A 16,213-nucleotide genomic window follows, 5' to 3' on the forward strand; every position below is an offset into this window, starting at 1 on the left:
ACCTCTGCCTGTTGTGATGTTCAAAAACAAAGTGAATGTCTCGATTGACGGAATACCGACCATGGCGTTAGTTGATACTGGGGCAACTGTGTCTGTGATGAGCCTCGCTTTCAAAAACCGGCTAGGCCACGAAGTTATGTTTTCTTGGAACGCCGGTATTACCTTTCGTGGAGTAGGCGGCGAGTGGCTTCACCCCCTTGGTGTTTGTGCTGTGAGTGTTTTGTTGGCTGGGAAAGTGTTTCTGTCGGAATTCCTTGTTCTTTCTCGTTGTTCGCACGACGTTATTCTTGGTATCGATTTTCTTTAACAGTGCGGCGCTTCCGTGGACTGTGGTTGTGGCGAAATCTCATTGAACAAGTTATTTATATCAGCCCATTCCGAACAAAGCTTGGGTGGTGAAGACGGGTACACAGACACATTCAGTGTTATTGATGAAGTGATTGCACCATCGTGGTGCCTGACGCCCGTTCGTGTTTCTACAACTGCTGTTGATGGTGATTGCGTTGACCTTGTAGTTAGGCCTCTCCGCATAAACTGTGCTAAAAAACATATACTTGTGCCTTGCTCTGTCGTGTGCATGACGAAAGGAGTCGCCACATTGTGGGCGCTGAACTGTTCCGCCACGCCGGTTGTCCTTCCTTGCGGTATGAAAATCGCTCTTTTCGATGACGCCGCATGTAGCTCAATAACGGCACTAACTACGGACGTCTCTACAGCTTGCTCTCCTTGCGATAATCGCCATTCTGAAGAGCCAATGCTTGGCATGATCAGCAAGGCTCTCGGTACATCGGAACGGCAAGCCCTGGTACAAGTCCTTGCCAGGCATGAGGGCGCATTCGACTTCACGCATGGAGATGCACCCCTTCATTTACTGTCGTCCCGCGCTCGTCACAGTAGAGATACCGGCTCAGCGCACCCCATCCGCCAGAAGCCCTACCTAGTCTCATCGTCTGAGCGCAAAGTTATTGCCGAGAAAGTCAAGGAGATGATAAACAAAGGTGTCGTTCAAGAGTCATCTAGTCCATGGGCAGCCCCAGTAATCCTGGTCCGAAAAAAAGATGGCTCCTGGACATTCTGCGTGGATTAGAGGCATCTAAACGCAGTGACGAAGAAGGATGTCCATCCACTACCGCGAATCGATGACGTCATTGATTGCTTACACGCTGCTTCTTACTTCTCAACATTTTATTTGCGATCAGGGTATTGGCAAATACCTATGGACCCTGCCGACAAGAAAAAGAGCGCTTTCGTGACTCCAGATGGCCTATTCGAAATTAATGTTATGCCTTTTGGCCTTTGCAATGCTCCTGCCACCTTTGAAAGATTCATGGACACAGTACTACGTGGTCTAAAGTGGGAGATATGCATGTGTTACCTCGATGGTGTTGTAATCTTTGGCCGCACGTTTGAAGAACATAATGAACGCCTCAGCCTCGTTCTCGACTGCAGTGAGAAAGCTGGACTGGTCCTAAACTAAAAAAAGTGTCGGTTAGGCGAACGACAAACACTGGTCCTGCGACACTTACTCGACAAGGATGGCGTCAGACCCGATCCTCGTAAGATTGAAGCAGTGGGCTCCTTCAAGCCACCGCAGTCAGCACGAGAACTCCGCTCATTCATCGGCCTATGTTCGTATTTTCGTCGTTTTGTTCCCCGGTTTGCCGACATCGTTTACCCGTTGACAAGTATTTTGCGACAAAATGCATCCTTCTATTGGACACCAGAGTGTGACGCATCATTCTCTCAACTGAAGTTTATACTAACATCAGCACCCCTCTTGCGTCACTTCGATCCATCTTGCCCGACTGAAGTTCACACTGATGCGAGTGGAATCGGGACAGGAGCGGTGCTTGTACAACGTCACAGTGGTGCAGAACATGTCGCATATGCCAGCCGTTGTCTGAGCAAATCTGAACGCAATTATACAGTTACGGAACAGGAATGCCTGGCAGCTGTTTTCGCCGTACAAAAGTTTCGATGTTATCTTTACGGTAGACCATTCAAGATTATCACCGACCATCATTCTTTATGGTGGCTGGTCGGTTTGCGTGATCCCTCTGGTCGCCTCGCACGTTGGGCGCTGCGCCTCCAGGAATACGACTTTGTGGTATCGTACAAGAGTGGCCGTCGTCACGCTGACGCAGACTGCCTCTCTTGGATTTCTCTTGCGACTACCAACTGCGATGCTGAGAATTTTGACGACTGTCTCGCTGCTGTTACTCCTACGTTCCCTGACGCGGCAGACTTTCAGCGACAACAACGGGATGATGTTACCCTTGATCCGCTTTTTCTCGCCGCCCGTACTTCTAAAGGCAGCGGTCGCTTTACTGTCCGGGATAAATTGCTGCACAAAACTAATTACTCCGGGCATGGAGCGCGTTTTCTGCTTGTTGTCCCCGAGAGTCTCCGCTCCGACGTTCTACACGCCATGCATGACGATGTGACATCCGGCCATTTCGGCTTCGTACGAAGGCTGCACCGCACGCAGGAGCGCTTTTACTGGCCCAAGATGTAGGAAACAACCAAGCGCTGTGTCGCTAGTTGTGAAACGTGCCAACGTCACAAGCGACCGACCACCGCAGCCCCGGGTCCCCTTCGGCCATTGACACGGCCCAGTACGCCGTTCGAGCAAGTAGGCATTGACCTTTTGGGTCCATTTCCGTTCTCTAACAAGAACCGCTGGATAATCTTCTGTGTAGACCATCTTACATGGTATGCAGAACCTGCAGCCATACCGTCTTCCACCGCTGCTTGCGTGGCGGTCTTCCTGCTCCGTTCCGTGGTCCTTCGTCATGGCCCACCACGTGTCATCATCAGCGACCGTGGTCGCCAGTTCATGGCTGATGCCATTGAAGAGTTACTTCGTTTGTGCACTTCACAGTTCCGTCATTCCACGTCCTATCATCCACAGACCAATGGCCTCGTTGAAAGGACAAGCAGAACGCTGACTAACATGGTTGCCATGTACGTCTCCCCCAATCATAAGAACTGGGACGACGTGCTGCCCTTCATCACTTATGCATACAACACGGCGAAACACGAAATCACGAACTATAGCCCATTTTATCTCCCGTATGCAAGGTTACCGCGAAGCCCTCTGGGCACTTTCTTACCCTTCGTTCTGCACAGTGATGATTCTGTATCGAAGATTTGTGTCTCGCCGAAGAAGCGCGTCGAATAGCTCGTCTTCCTACTCTGGCCTCGCAAAGTCGTTCGAAAGAGCGATACGACGACCGTCACGTACAAGTATCGCTGCAAAAAGGTGACTTAGTCCTCCTTTGGACACCGCAACGCAAGCGTGGATTGTGCCAAAAGTTCTTGTCATAATATTCAGGCCCATTTGTAATTGTGGACCGCCTGAGCTAACTCACTTACGTCATAGCTCGCCTACTGTGCACTGGTCGGCGATCAAGCAGAACTCAGCTGACCCATATTAATTGCCTGAAGCCTTTCTACCCTGCTTGTCCATCCTGACTCGCCCCCGCGGGCTTCGTCTGCTTGCGGGGAAATGTAACAGATACGAAAGGCACCGACAAGAAGAGAAGAAAGAGAAGACGAAGAGAACGAGGTGTTTGAGAGGCCGGGCTGCGCTGCGATCACGCTACGACCCCCATCGTCCATCTCCTGTAAATAAAACCATTTCTTCGCAACTCACCGCAACAATATTATATATCTAATGTGATTATATACTGGGTGCCTGGACATAGGGGCATCGAGGGTAACGTTCTAGCGGACCAGATGGCCACATCAATTTCATTGCATGCAGTTTATACGACTGCTTCGGTCCCTGTCACAGACCTGAAGACTTTCTTAAGAAGGAAACTACGAAACCATTGGCAAGGCTTGTGGGACGTGGAAACACATAATAAGCTGTACGTAGTGAAGCCACAATCAGGTTTCTGGCCTTCTGCAACAAAATCACGCCGAACAGATGTCCTATTGTTTAGTCTAAGAATAGGACACACATTTGGCACCCATAACTTTTTCCTCACTGGAAATGAGCCGTCAACCTGTGGTAGATGCGAGGAGAAGCTGACCGTCCTCCATGTCCTCCTGGAGTGTCGGGAAGCAGAATCTGAAAGAAAGAAACATTTTCCCTTGGCATACCGACAGCACATCCCACCTTCATCTTGTTATGTTACTCGGTGCAGAACCGCTCTTTGATACCAACGCAGTCCTAGGTTTCCTGAAAGATGTTGTGCTAAACGTTATTAGCCCCATTAATTCGTAGCGCCTCCTCTCTTCATAGGATACCGCTGTGATAATTATTTCGAATAGCACATGCCTCTAGGCCCTTGCGTTTCAAGGGCTCTGGCGAGGCAGTAGTGCTCTAAGCATCTCGCATATTTTATATAATGCATCATTCTTTCTTAATGCATTTTAGTGATCATAGTACACGTCATTAATCATTTCCATAATTTTACTACGTGTATATTTTATGCAATTTACACCAACTCTTTTAGGCCCCTTTACAGCCACATCACTTTAAGTTCACAGCGCCCATCAGACCACTACAAATTCATTACCACTAGCATGGCGCTCTTTGGCCATACCTAGCCCTTGCGCCATTAAACCTCAAACATCATCATCATGAGGAATTTATCATTCTAATCTAGATAAATGCGTCATGTTTTTAGTGTGTGTCTTCATCAGAAACTTAACAATCCTTCTCTTAGTACCTCAGCCGTACATTAAACACACCGCCTATAATGCGGCATAAATCACAAAAAGACTGCTTACCCTGTGCCTGCTCAGACTAGCTTGAATCTTCATTCCTTTTTTGGGGAGACCGCCCGGGACAGGAGTGATCTTACAGCCGACGTCGTGCACAACTCCGATCCGCATAATTTTGAGACTCTCGTGGAGTCCGCACTTCATTGAAACAATCACACTCCCTCATACCACACCGGGGTGTTTGAGGTACTAATAAATAAATAAATAAATAAGTAAGTAAATAGGTGTTTGAGTTGTGCTACGCGACAGGCATTCATATTTGACTTCCTCAGGTTTCAAAGAAGTAGTATGCGACACACCTTGCCAAACTTTTCGAATACAAGCTAAATGGTCAATAGCACATACAGTATGGGCCGTAGGAAACAGTAGAAAACGCTGAAATGACGTTCCTGCAGTCGCCCTCGTGGTTGCTGTAATGAGTTTCAATATGAATGCTAACATTCCCAATTTAGCCCTCTTCTGGTTTAGAGTAATCAAGAAAAATGCAGTCGGCCAGTGAAGAAGGGTATAAAAGTATACATGGAGTTTGTGCAGAAAATAAAAAGTGGTGCTTAAAAACAATATTATTAACGAAAATCACTTTGAACAGACGACAGAAAAGAGATTGAATCAATAAACTTACTATGAAAATATTGCTGCTCATTTGAAAGTCCTCCAAATGTCATCTGTCTTTAAAGGACTGCACATTCAAAGAACCGGTGATAAGTTTAATGAAGCTGGGAATTTTGCTGAATGTCTGTGTTTACGGTCACTGAAATCAGTGGCGTTAGTATGAAAGCGTCTATGGAACAATTTAGGTCGTGCCCTTGCGGCCATCTCTCAGTTTTCATGCTGCTTCATTGCACCTCGCTCTTTTTTGCATGCCGCTAGTGGAAGCAGCGAATAAATGTTTCCAAGGGAGAACACCATCCGACTACATCCACACACAGCGGCTTCTCGTATTCCCTTCACGTACGTTCCTTCTATTTCCGTCCCCATAGCAACTCGGAAGGCTGACGTTCTCCCCTGCCTTTCTCTCCAGCTCCCATTGTACTCTAGTCGAGTTTTTCCGAAAGGAGCAGGCGCATTCTCTCCGGGAACATAGTTGAGGCCGCATATGTTTACTGCCCGTATGGGTCTTTTGCGATCATTTGTATGCTTCCATGACCGTGCATTCCCACTCTGTGTTCTTACTCTCACTCTCTGAAACAGATCCGCCTAACGGGCTTCTACCCACAGAACTGATTCTTTTTCTTACCTATTCCTACCTCTCTACATATTGACGTAATGCTGCGAAAAGAGAGTAAATTGACAGTGTTGTTTTTCTTTGTGGCTGCGTCCACTTTGGCAGGTATGCTTCTTCTTCCATAAAACCGAATTCTATACCACTCCTTTTCTCGACCTGGACTGACCTAAATTTGCATGGACCGATTTGTAGAAGGTTCCATCAGTCCCTCCATGCTATAGCGCACACAAAAGACCTTTAAGAAGAAAAATTCGAATGAAAACAATAAATATGCAGCCCTCCATCGTCTTGCCACTGCATTGTTCACTTACAGAGGCGATAGGTCAATGCAAACAGAAAGCTGTAAACACACTGTCCTTTTTGCGTAAATGCGCTGTCTCTCATAACGTAACACTAAAATTAACGTATGATGGCTTCTCAAGGCATAGTGGGCATACGTAACAGGCACCGTTAAAGATAGCACGGCTTTCAGTGTATTGTGTCGAAAAAGTAAGTCAATATACAGCAGTAGTCATTACTTGTCACGTGATGCAATATAACGTTAATATACAGCGCCATGAAACCATCAATTGAACTGATTTGCTTTATACTTGAGGTTCGTGTGTAGTCCTTGAATTTAAAGAATAAGTTACGCTCACTGCTATTCTTTGCATCCTAAATTTGTATTTACGAACTTTCGCACTGTTTCTGTTATTTTAGGACACGTCACAAGGCTTCAAAAGTCTTGTTCTGATGGAACTCGTGTGTCTAATTTTTTTTCAACCACCTGACGAGCTTAGCACCGAAGGCACATTTCGGCAGTCCACTAGGTCGATAAGCATACCCTATGCATAGCCTGGTCTGATATTATTGAAATTGAGAATGTATGCATTTAAACAAAGGTGGTTCTTCTTGGTATTTGTTTCACACAAAAATGTAGTGATTGTACAAATTGGGACGAGAAATGTGGGAGAAAAGCTGCACGAACAGTAGCAGCTTGACTGGCCCCACCTCTCCTTCACCGACCCGCAACTGCTCAGTTTGGTACATAACTTGGTGAAGCAACCAGACGAGCAAGGAAAGGGAAAGCTAAGTTGCAGGCTAGACACGGTGCAATAAGTCGTGATCGCTGTACAATATCAACGATGATTCAATATAACTCATTAAACACGCGAATTACTGCATGAAGTATGAAGGTCGGCTTAAGAACGAGATGTAGCAAGTCATAAGAAAGTATGCGAGGAAGAGAGTTAGCCAGTCTTTAGAAACCATAGTTACCAATGCATATATATTCCCTCACATTAGCAATGTTGCGTAGCTTGTTATGTCGTTTACGAAGTTCAGTTTGCAAAATAGATAAAAGTAAATAACATTTAAACAAATCCATATTGATCATCATCATCATCATCATCATCATCATCATCATCATAACCAGCACCATCCCATTTTATGTCCACTGCAGGACGAACGTCTCTCCCTGCGATCTCCAATTACCCCTGTACTGCGCCAACCGATTCCAACTCTATAGCGCCCGCGAATTTCCTAATTTCATCGCCCCACCTAGAATTGCGCCGTGCTCGATTGCGCATCCCTCCTATTCGCACCCATTCTGCAACCCTAATGGTCCAACGGTTATCTAACGTCTGCATTACATGACCTGCCCAACTCCATTTTTTCTCTTATTTCAATTAGAATATCGTCTACACCCGTTTGGTCTCTGATCCAAACCACTCTCTTTCTGTCTCTTAACGTTATGCCTAAGATTCTTCGTTCCATCACTCTTTGCGCGGTCTTTAACTTGTTCTCAAGCTTCTTTGTCTGGCTCCCAGTATCTTTCCCATATGTCAGCACCGGTAAAATGCATTGATTGTACACTTTCCTTTTCAAGGAAAATGGTAATCTTCTAGTCCGGAGCTCACAACGTCTGCCGTATCCGATCCAGCCCATTTTTATTCTTCTATGAAATTTCTTCTCATGACCAGGGTTCCCTGTTATCAATTGACCTAGGTAAATGTGCCCCTTCACAGATTGTAGAGGCAGACTGGCAATCCTTAGCTCTTGTTCCCTTGCCCGGCATTTCATGATTGTCTTTGCCTTCTTTTCAACCCCACTCTTGCACTCTTGTTAAGGTCCTCAATTATTTGTTGTAACTCGTCTGCAGTGTTGCTGAATAGAACAATATTACCGGCAAGCCGAAGGTTCCTGAGATGTTCGCCGTCGATCCTTACTCCGAAGCTTCCCCAGTTTAATAGCTTGAATACTTCTTCCAAGATCGCAGTGAATAGCATTCGAGAGATTGTCTCCTTGTCTGACCCCTGTTTTTATAGGTATCTTCCTGCTTTTCTTGTACAGAATTAAAGTAGCTGTAGAAACTTTGTAGATATTTTCTAAGATATTTACCTAGGTGGCCTGTACTCCTTGATTACGTAATGCATATATGACTGCTGGAATCTCTACTGAACCGAATGCTTTTTGGTAATCTGTGAAAGTCATATAGACAGGCTGACTGTACTTTGCGGATTTCTTCATTACCTGAATAGTGACATGGATGGGATGTGATCCACTGTAGAGAATTCTTTTCTGAAGCCTGCCTGTTCGCTTGGTTGGCTAAAGTCCAGTGTTGCCCTTCGTCTATTGCAAACTATTTTGGTGAATATTTTAGTGAAGTTTAGTTTTGACGAAGTTTTCTAGGACCCTTGCAGTCAACAGACACTTCGTATATAGAGCCGCCAGTTCTCCAAGCAATATGTCTCCGCAATCTTTGATTAAATCGACAGTAATTCCATCTTCTCCTGCCGCTCTTGCCCGTTTCATGTCTTGCAAGGCCGCTCTGACCTCATCGCTAGTTATAGGAAGACTTTCTATATCCTATTCGTCACTGCTTCCAATGGACGCATTCTGACTCCTCTGGGTATTGTACAGGTAAGTATATAATTCTTCCGTTACTGTTACTATACCTTCGAGATTGCTGATGATATAACCCTGCTTATCTTACAGTGCATACATCGTTTGTCCTATGCCAAGTTTCCTACTCACTGATTTCAGGTCTTGTTCAGCCTTTCTCACGTTATAATTTCAAATATCCCTTCCTTTCGCCTTGTTGATCAGTTTTGACAGTTCTGGGAATTCTATCTGACCTCCTGAGTTGGACACTTTCATTCTTCGTCGTTTCTTTATTAGCTCCTTTGTTACTTGGGAGAGTTCCTTGGTATCTTGCCTCACACTGCAGTTGCTGCGTCTGAAGCCAGCCTTTTTATTACTTTGTATTTTGAAAAGGAAGGTGTAGAGTGATCGCAGTTGCCCAAGTTATCGATTGCTTGCAAAGCATCTTTCCGCAAAGTAGTAGGTTAGTTTAGCGCTTTCGATGTACAGTTGTTCCAAACTAAATGACATCACAAGTGACAGCGAGCAAGCGAGTTGTCAGTAAAGAGTTTTTTTTCACTTGAAGGGGCTGTCGGCTTCTTCTAGGAACACTTGAAGTTGGACAGAGTTTTACAGCAACATGACCCATGTGGTAGTCCCGAAGCATATTTTCGCGTAAAATTATACCTTCTAATTTAGCGATCAGAGAAAATTCAATGTCGTTGTGAAAAAGCTTAGAAGGCTTGCACGTAGTTGATTTTGAGTGAAATAGAATAGCTTCTGTGTTAAAGCGAAGCTGTATATGGCTAGTTTCCCGGGAATCGATGTGCGTAGACCAGAAACCATGGGCCGATCCCGAAGATAGTGCAATACCGCGCCCACCCGCGGCCGCGGTGAAGCAGGCTTCAAGCACTCCCCCATTTTGCAACAATAAGTTTGGTAACTTGGCTCCATATGCAACCCGCATCAGATATTAAGCTGATAAGAACAGATACTCCACTTTGATCCGCGTCGGCCATGTCTCCTTTCTTTTCGCTCTCCTGTGGTGGAGGTACCATCGCAACGTAACGGGTGTCTAGATTCCTCCGGTTGCTCGGGGTGGTCCCATTGTCTGCATGAGTGTATATAAAGGTCACGGTAAATGAGACCGTACCTTTGTTAAATATTCTGTGTCACCTCTGTGTCTTATGCTTAACAGCTTCGTTTGTCATCCACCTTCACAGAGTGGAATGACTCATAATTTTTTAGTAGTTCGTATTTAGGAAATTTGCAATAGACCATGAATTGGAGCTTGTTTAATGTTATGTTCACTGTGTCTATTATTCTTCAATAGCAAAACCGGTAAAAAGTCTGCATAGATTACACAATACATAGACTTGTTCTTACGATGCCGTTTATATAGAGATAAAACAACAATTACCCCGGTGTACTGCCTGGTCGCACCCCACATATCTGTTCGCCAAAAGCAGACAACTCACTCTGTATGCTAACAGCTTGTATCTGCCGCATATTTGTTCACTAAAAGCAGATAGCTCACACTGTATGCAAACAGCTTGTGTTTGACTACTTCAATAGCTAATAATCAAATCCAATACAACGCCACGAATTCCACAGAAAGGTAATCTTTTGGTAGTGAGTCATTGTTGATTTTTTCGAATGCCTTTGAATCATCTTCTGAGATTAATGCACGCCTGACTTAACTCACTTGCAGCAATTCAATAGAACCAGGGCTTCAATTTATCGATGTACGTATTCTATTTCTGTTCGTACACATAAATTTAAAACGATCCTTGTACTTGTTATTGCACCATGGTATATGGATTGCTCTAGGTGCATCCAAATAAAATTTCTATCATTGTAAGAAATAGCCTTGCGCTTGGCATGCCTAAATTCGGGGTTCTTGAATCAGCACACGCAGCCTTGAGTAGCAGTTCTCGCCAGTACGAATAATTTCTAAGTTCAGGCACGTGTACAGGCGGTGCACATATTACAGTGCGGGAGCTTATATATTGGCAAGAGGAGAAAAGGCGCTTGACAATATATTCACACGATATATACAACGGGCAGAAGACAGGCATTCAAGATGGGGCCCTTGCGCACGACCATCCGCGATCGTCGTCTTCGTCAGCCTTCTGCACAGCGTTCGCTCCTGCAGCACTGCGTAGCGTGACCCCCAACGGCGGAGGCGCTATCCCGGCGCTTGGTAGGTTCGAGTGATATCGCTTCAGTCGAGCGACCAGAACGATATCAGAGGTGGATCGCGGTGTGGCGATATAGTGAGGTTGTGACTCGTAGGTCACGTCGTCACTTGACGCAAGACACGGTACGGGCCCGAGTAGGGTGTAATCAGCTTCTGACAAAGACCAACTTTCCGTGCTGGTTTCTAAAAAAGCACGATGCCGCCAGGGTTAATGTGGGCAGCATGGTGGCGAGCGTCATGGATGCGTCATTGCCTTTTTTTGGGAAGTGGTCACACGTAGGCGTGCAGTCTCACGTACCTCGGTCGCTCTAGATACGGCATCTCGAGCATATTCTGACGTTGTATCCAGAAATGCTTTGAGGACCGTGTCAAACGGTAGTATAGGGTCTCATCCATACAAGAGAAAAATGGAGAGGAACCAGCACAACCATGGCGGGATGTATTGCAGGCAAATGTGATGAATCCCAGTCACGGTGGTCAGTGTAGAAGTACATTGCGATCATTTTTGTGATAGTTCTATTGAGCCGCTCTTTGACTCCGTTGGTCTGAAGGTGCTACGCCGTTGCAAACTTGTAATTTGCAGCGCATGTGTGGAAGATGTCCTGGACAACCTGTGAGAGAAACTAGCGGCCCCGGTCGGCAAGAAGTTGTCGGGGGGGGGGGGAGGGGGACATTCCCCGCCAAGTCAACCAGCGTTTTTTCGACCATCACAGATATAGCTGAAAAAATTTCCACATGTTTGTTGAAGTTCAAAACTCATCCTCCATGTTTATTTTCCCTTGCAAAAATTTTGAAGAATTTTGACGACACTTTGCTTTTCCTGCCAAGCTGAGCTAGACGGCATCAATCAACATTTTTTCTCAAAGACACACTCTGTGATCCACTCCTTCAAATTGCGTTTGTGGCAACCCAAAGATGCGATGTGACTGCAAAAATTGCAAATGTTATAAATATTTGAATACTTCGATTGGTTCTGGCACTAGCAAAAGCGTGTAAAATTGCAAAGTTTGAGTTTTTTTCTCGGAACGTAGAAAAGCCTGGAAGTCACATATAAAATATATACCGGTAGACCAGTTAACGTAGTACCACTGAAAAATATTTAAAGTATCGAAGGTTTTGCCGTTCGCATGGAAAAAAATTTTAAACTTCCATTTTTTTGCAAAAAGCTCCATATTCAAGGTAAAAAAACGGGACTTGGTGTTCGGCCTAAAAATATGTGCATTACATCATTAGATAGCCCTACGTGTCCACTATGCATGTGGGAAGTTATAAAAAGGCATTATTTTTAAACGCCAGAAACGACTTTTTTTTATTATCAGTATGTGGATTACCTAAGCAGAGTACATATATGAAGCTTAGCCATCCTGCAAAGACATATTGGCAACAAAGTGAGCCCAAGGAACTATTCAGGAAGGGGCTTGTGGCTTTTTTATTGTATGCAAACCAAGACAGGCGATTTCCAACGCCGTATCCCTGACTTTTTTTGTCCATGGCTACGAAAATTTTATGTCAACCGCGTTTGAATACATTAGCCTGAACATAGCCCGTATCCCTTTTATAGCCGAGCAGGTCCCGGCTGTCGAACAGCTTTAACAGTTCTTGTCTTCAATGAAGACGTGAATGCAACTTTTAGTTGAGAAAGTGACCTCGGCTGAAAATAATGTAATGACCTGGTTCCGTTAATGCGCATAGCATTCGCAAACCTGGGAGGCAGTTCGACGTCCCGCTTTGATATTGAACTCTCCGGCACCCAAATTGGTTTTATATGTAAAAGGCTTTCACGTGCCCACTTGTACAGCTCAAACGGTGTCAAAATCTGCCTTGAGAAAGGCCTTTGTAGGCTTGCCTTGGCAGCCAACCGTTTCAGGGTGCCACCCACCCCATCACAGGCACTTTTTCCGTGTGATGTAGCAAAAAAATGCCATGTAGCATCCAAACTAAAATCTTCCTTCTGGTAGCACAGGTTTGCAAAATTCTTTCTGTTCTTATACTGGGAAGCAGCCCCATCCGAAAAGTAGTGCACATGTTCTACCAGCGGCATGTCTACTTTAAGTTGTTCCATCAGCATCTGCTGCAATGTCGGAACAGCGGCAGTCGTATGGTCGAGGCAATCGGACATCACTACGTACGATTGCACATGTGGTTCATCAGAAGAGTTCGTCGAGCGAGAGTAGACTACAATGGGGTGTACTGTTGCTTGAGAGTTGTCCCAGTATATTGACTGTGGGGCGCTCTGAATGAGAAAGCTGTAGTTTTCAGAGAAATCCATTATAACTATGGCTTCTGCAGGTGTGAGAGCGGTCTTCAGATTGCGTAGGGGCCCAGCTTAGAGCTTGCTGACAAAGTTATGCAATTTTAAGTCGCTTATCATCTTAAGGAGACGGTCTACGAAGTCATTATGGGTAAACAACATTGTTTCCAATCGACAGCGCACTCCACTAGCCCACTGACAGACAGAAATACTTGCTGCCAAATCCCGGTTCAGTGCAGGAGAGCTCAATATCAGCGATTTGAGCGATGAATCTCCTGGGCAATTGCTGCATATACCGGTCATACAGCATTCATTCGTTACCTCACACACAGTCATCTGAAGGAGCGAATCGACTGTTTGTAAAATGCCCAATGACTGCAGCATAAATTTTACATTTTGGGGGTAAATGCAAACACAAACGGAGTGCGTTCCCGGAGCACCGGCAAGTAAACAGTGGCGTGGCCTGAGGTAGGCGAACTTAGAAAAGCCGCACTTCAGCTCTGTGTGACCTTTCTTCCATTCCTCGTGCGCTTCCTTAAGATTCATTAGCAGCAATCTTTTTTGCTTGCCTCGGACGACGTCTTTTTTGCCTGGAAGAAAGACGGATATATGTTCATCCTCATAGAACTTTATTGTGCTCCTTATTGTTCTGTCGTCTAGAGGTCTATTTAGCTTTGATGTAGGGGAGCCCAAAATTCCTCCCTGTTGCCTAATTTCCATAGCAATGTGAACTTGACTTTCCGATGCACCAAAGTACTCAGCAACTTTTTTTCAGGACGATAAATGAGGTGCCAATGCCAGAAGAGAAATTTTTTTCGACCGTTTTCTTTCTCGTACGAATCGATCTCTCACGTCTTCAGGAAGCTTTCTATAGTGTTCCGCAAGTGCGGTGCTTGTGGCCATTTCATAGGCTACGCTTTGCAGTTGAGCATCTTTACTATCATGATTGGGCAAGGTGCCACCGGCGACAGCCGCTTCTTCCTCATGGCGCTTCCGTTTTCTGCTCGAGGTCCTTCCAGTCCCATCTCGTGGTGCAGCACATTTTGTTGAGGTGAATGCATTCCCTTCAAATGTAGACTCGCATATTGTTTCACAATCTGCCAAGCACTTATTGGCTGCGTCTAACTGCGCGCGCATTTGGAAACACCTGACTTTACATTGTGGACAGAGTCTTTCACTAGGAACCAGCCCCAAGAAACACACTGCTGTAGCGAGGCCCAGATATATGACCCACGTACCCCGACGGTTTGACCCATGGTCGGAGAAAGGGTCCGACCACATCTTTGACGCACATAGTGTCCTGAACTTCTTAATATAGACGTAATAATGGTGTGCGCATACTGTTTCTAAACTGTCCTTGTCGCTTTTCGCAGGCTGCATCTAGGCTGTCAGTTCTAATCAGGAAGGTCTTTTTCACTTGTGTCGTCTTATGACAGTCTTTGGGTGCCAGTGAGCAGGGCAAAAGGTGTTCATCTGAAAATAGAAATAAATTCACCGATTTGAGGGCTGGATGTTATTTATAATGTGCTGGGGGGGGAGGGGGGCGTGAATGGTGCGAGTGCTCTTTCTGCGTTTATTTTATACTTATTTGCAAATATTTCAATTTATGAATGTATGAAACATACCTTGCAAATTTGCAGGATTCTCAGGGGAAATTAAGCGGTCGTGAAGTTCCATGTGCAATTGGAGGATGCTTTACCTGGCACACACCAAGCACAAGCCGCATTGCACTGAAGCGTGCGTCTCTTCGCAATGAAATGCAGATGATCACACCGTCTACCTTTCGTCTGCGTTGCAGACGATGCTAGCTTTGTCGTCTGGATCCCAGGCCAGCAAGCCTGGGCCGCGGAGCACCGGAATCAGTGCTCTACCTATCTTGACTCGCGTCGGAAAAAGGCCGTTGCTGACACGAAAATTCAAAATATTGTTTCTTGCGTTTAAAAAATAATACCTTTTTATAACTTCCCACATTCATAGTAGACACGTAGGGCTATCTAATGATGTAATGCATATATTTTTAGGCCGACCGCCAAGGCCCCTTTTTTTACCATGAATATGGAGCTTTTTGCAAAAAAAATTGAACTTTAAAATTTTTTTCCATGAGAACGGCTAAACCTTCGATATTTTAAATATTTTGTAGCTGTACTATGTTAACTGGGCTACCGGCATATATTCTATGTTTGACTTCCAGGTTTTTCTACGTTCCGAGAAAAAAACTCAAACTTTGCAATTTTACATGCTTTTCCTAGGGCCAGAACCAATAGAAATGTTGAAGTATTCATAAAATTTGCAATTTTTGCAGTCACATCGCATCTTTGGGTTGCTACAAACGCAGTTTGAAGGAGTGGATCGCACAGTGTGTCTTTGAGAAAAAATGTTGATTGATGCCGTCTAGCTCAGCTTGGCAAGAAAAACAAAGTGTCGTCAAAATTCCACAAAATTTTTGCAAGGAAAAATAAACATGGAGCATGTGTGTTGAACTCTAACAAACATGTGGAAATTTTTCCGGCTATATCTGTGATGGTCGAAAAAACGCTGGTTGATTTGGCGTGGAATGACCCTGGGAGCACCGTGATGAAGTGTGACGGCGTCGAGAAGGAAGTGAGAGAGGGACAGGCCCAAGGAGATCAAGACCAATTGAAAGGAATGGCGAAGATGGTATTTAAATAGGATGAAGACGGCCAGCTAGTAGGGCTGCTGGGTTTTTGCGGTGCTGATAAGATTTACAGGAGGCGACATAACCGCAAACGGAACGGTGAATACTGGGCCAGAAGAAACGACGCCGAACATGGTCATATTTCTTTGAGACTCCCAGATGACCAGCGATTGGGACATCATGCAACTATGCGAGCACAGTCTCACTCATATGCTTGAGAAGGAGCAGTAGCAGTTCAGGACCATCATGTTGTGACGGTACAATATGTCATTTGCAGCACAGACATACGTGAAAAGCCTGAAGTTG

The 16,213-nt window shown here is 45.2% G+C and overlaps 1 pseudogene; it reads right to left on the reverse strand.

Moving 5' to 3' along the window:
* Nucleotides 1-9,639: 9,639 nt before the first annotated feature.
* On the reverse strand, nucleotides 9,640-9,819 carry LOC142576950 (U2 spliceosomal RNA; annotated as a pseudogene).
* Nucleotides 9,820-16,213: the final 6,394 nt, after the last annotated feature.

This window comes from Dermacentor variabilis, chromosome 3 (assembly GCF_050947875.1).
Source record: "Dermacentor variabilis isolate Ectoservices chromosome 3, ASM5094787v1, whole genome shotgun sequence".
Lineage (NCBI taxonomy): Eukaryota > Metazoa > Arthropoda > Arachnida > Ixodida > Ixodidae > Dermacentor > Dermacentor variabilis.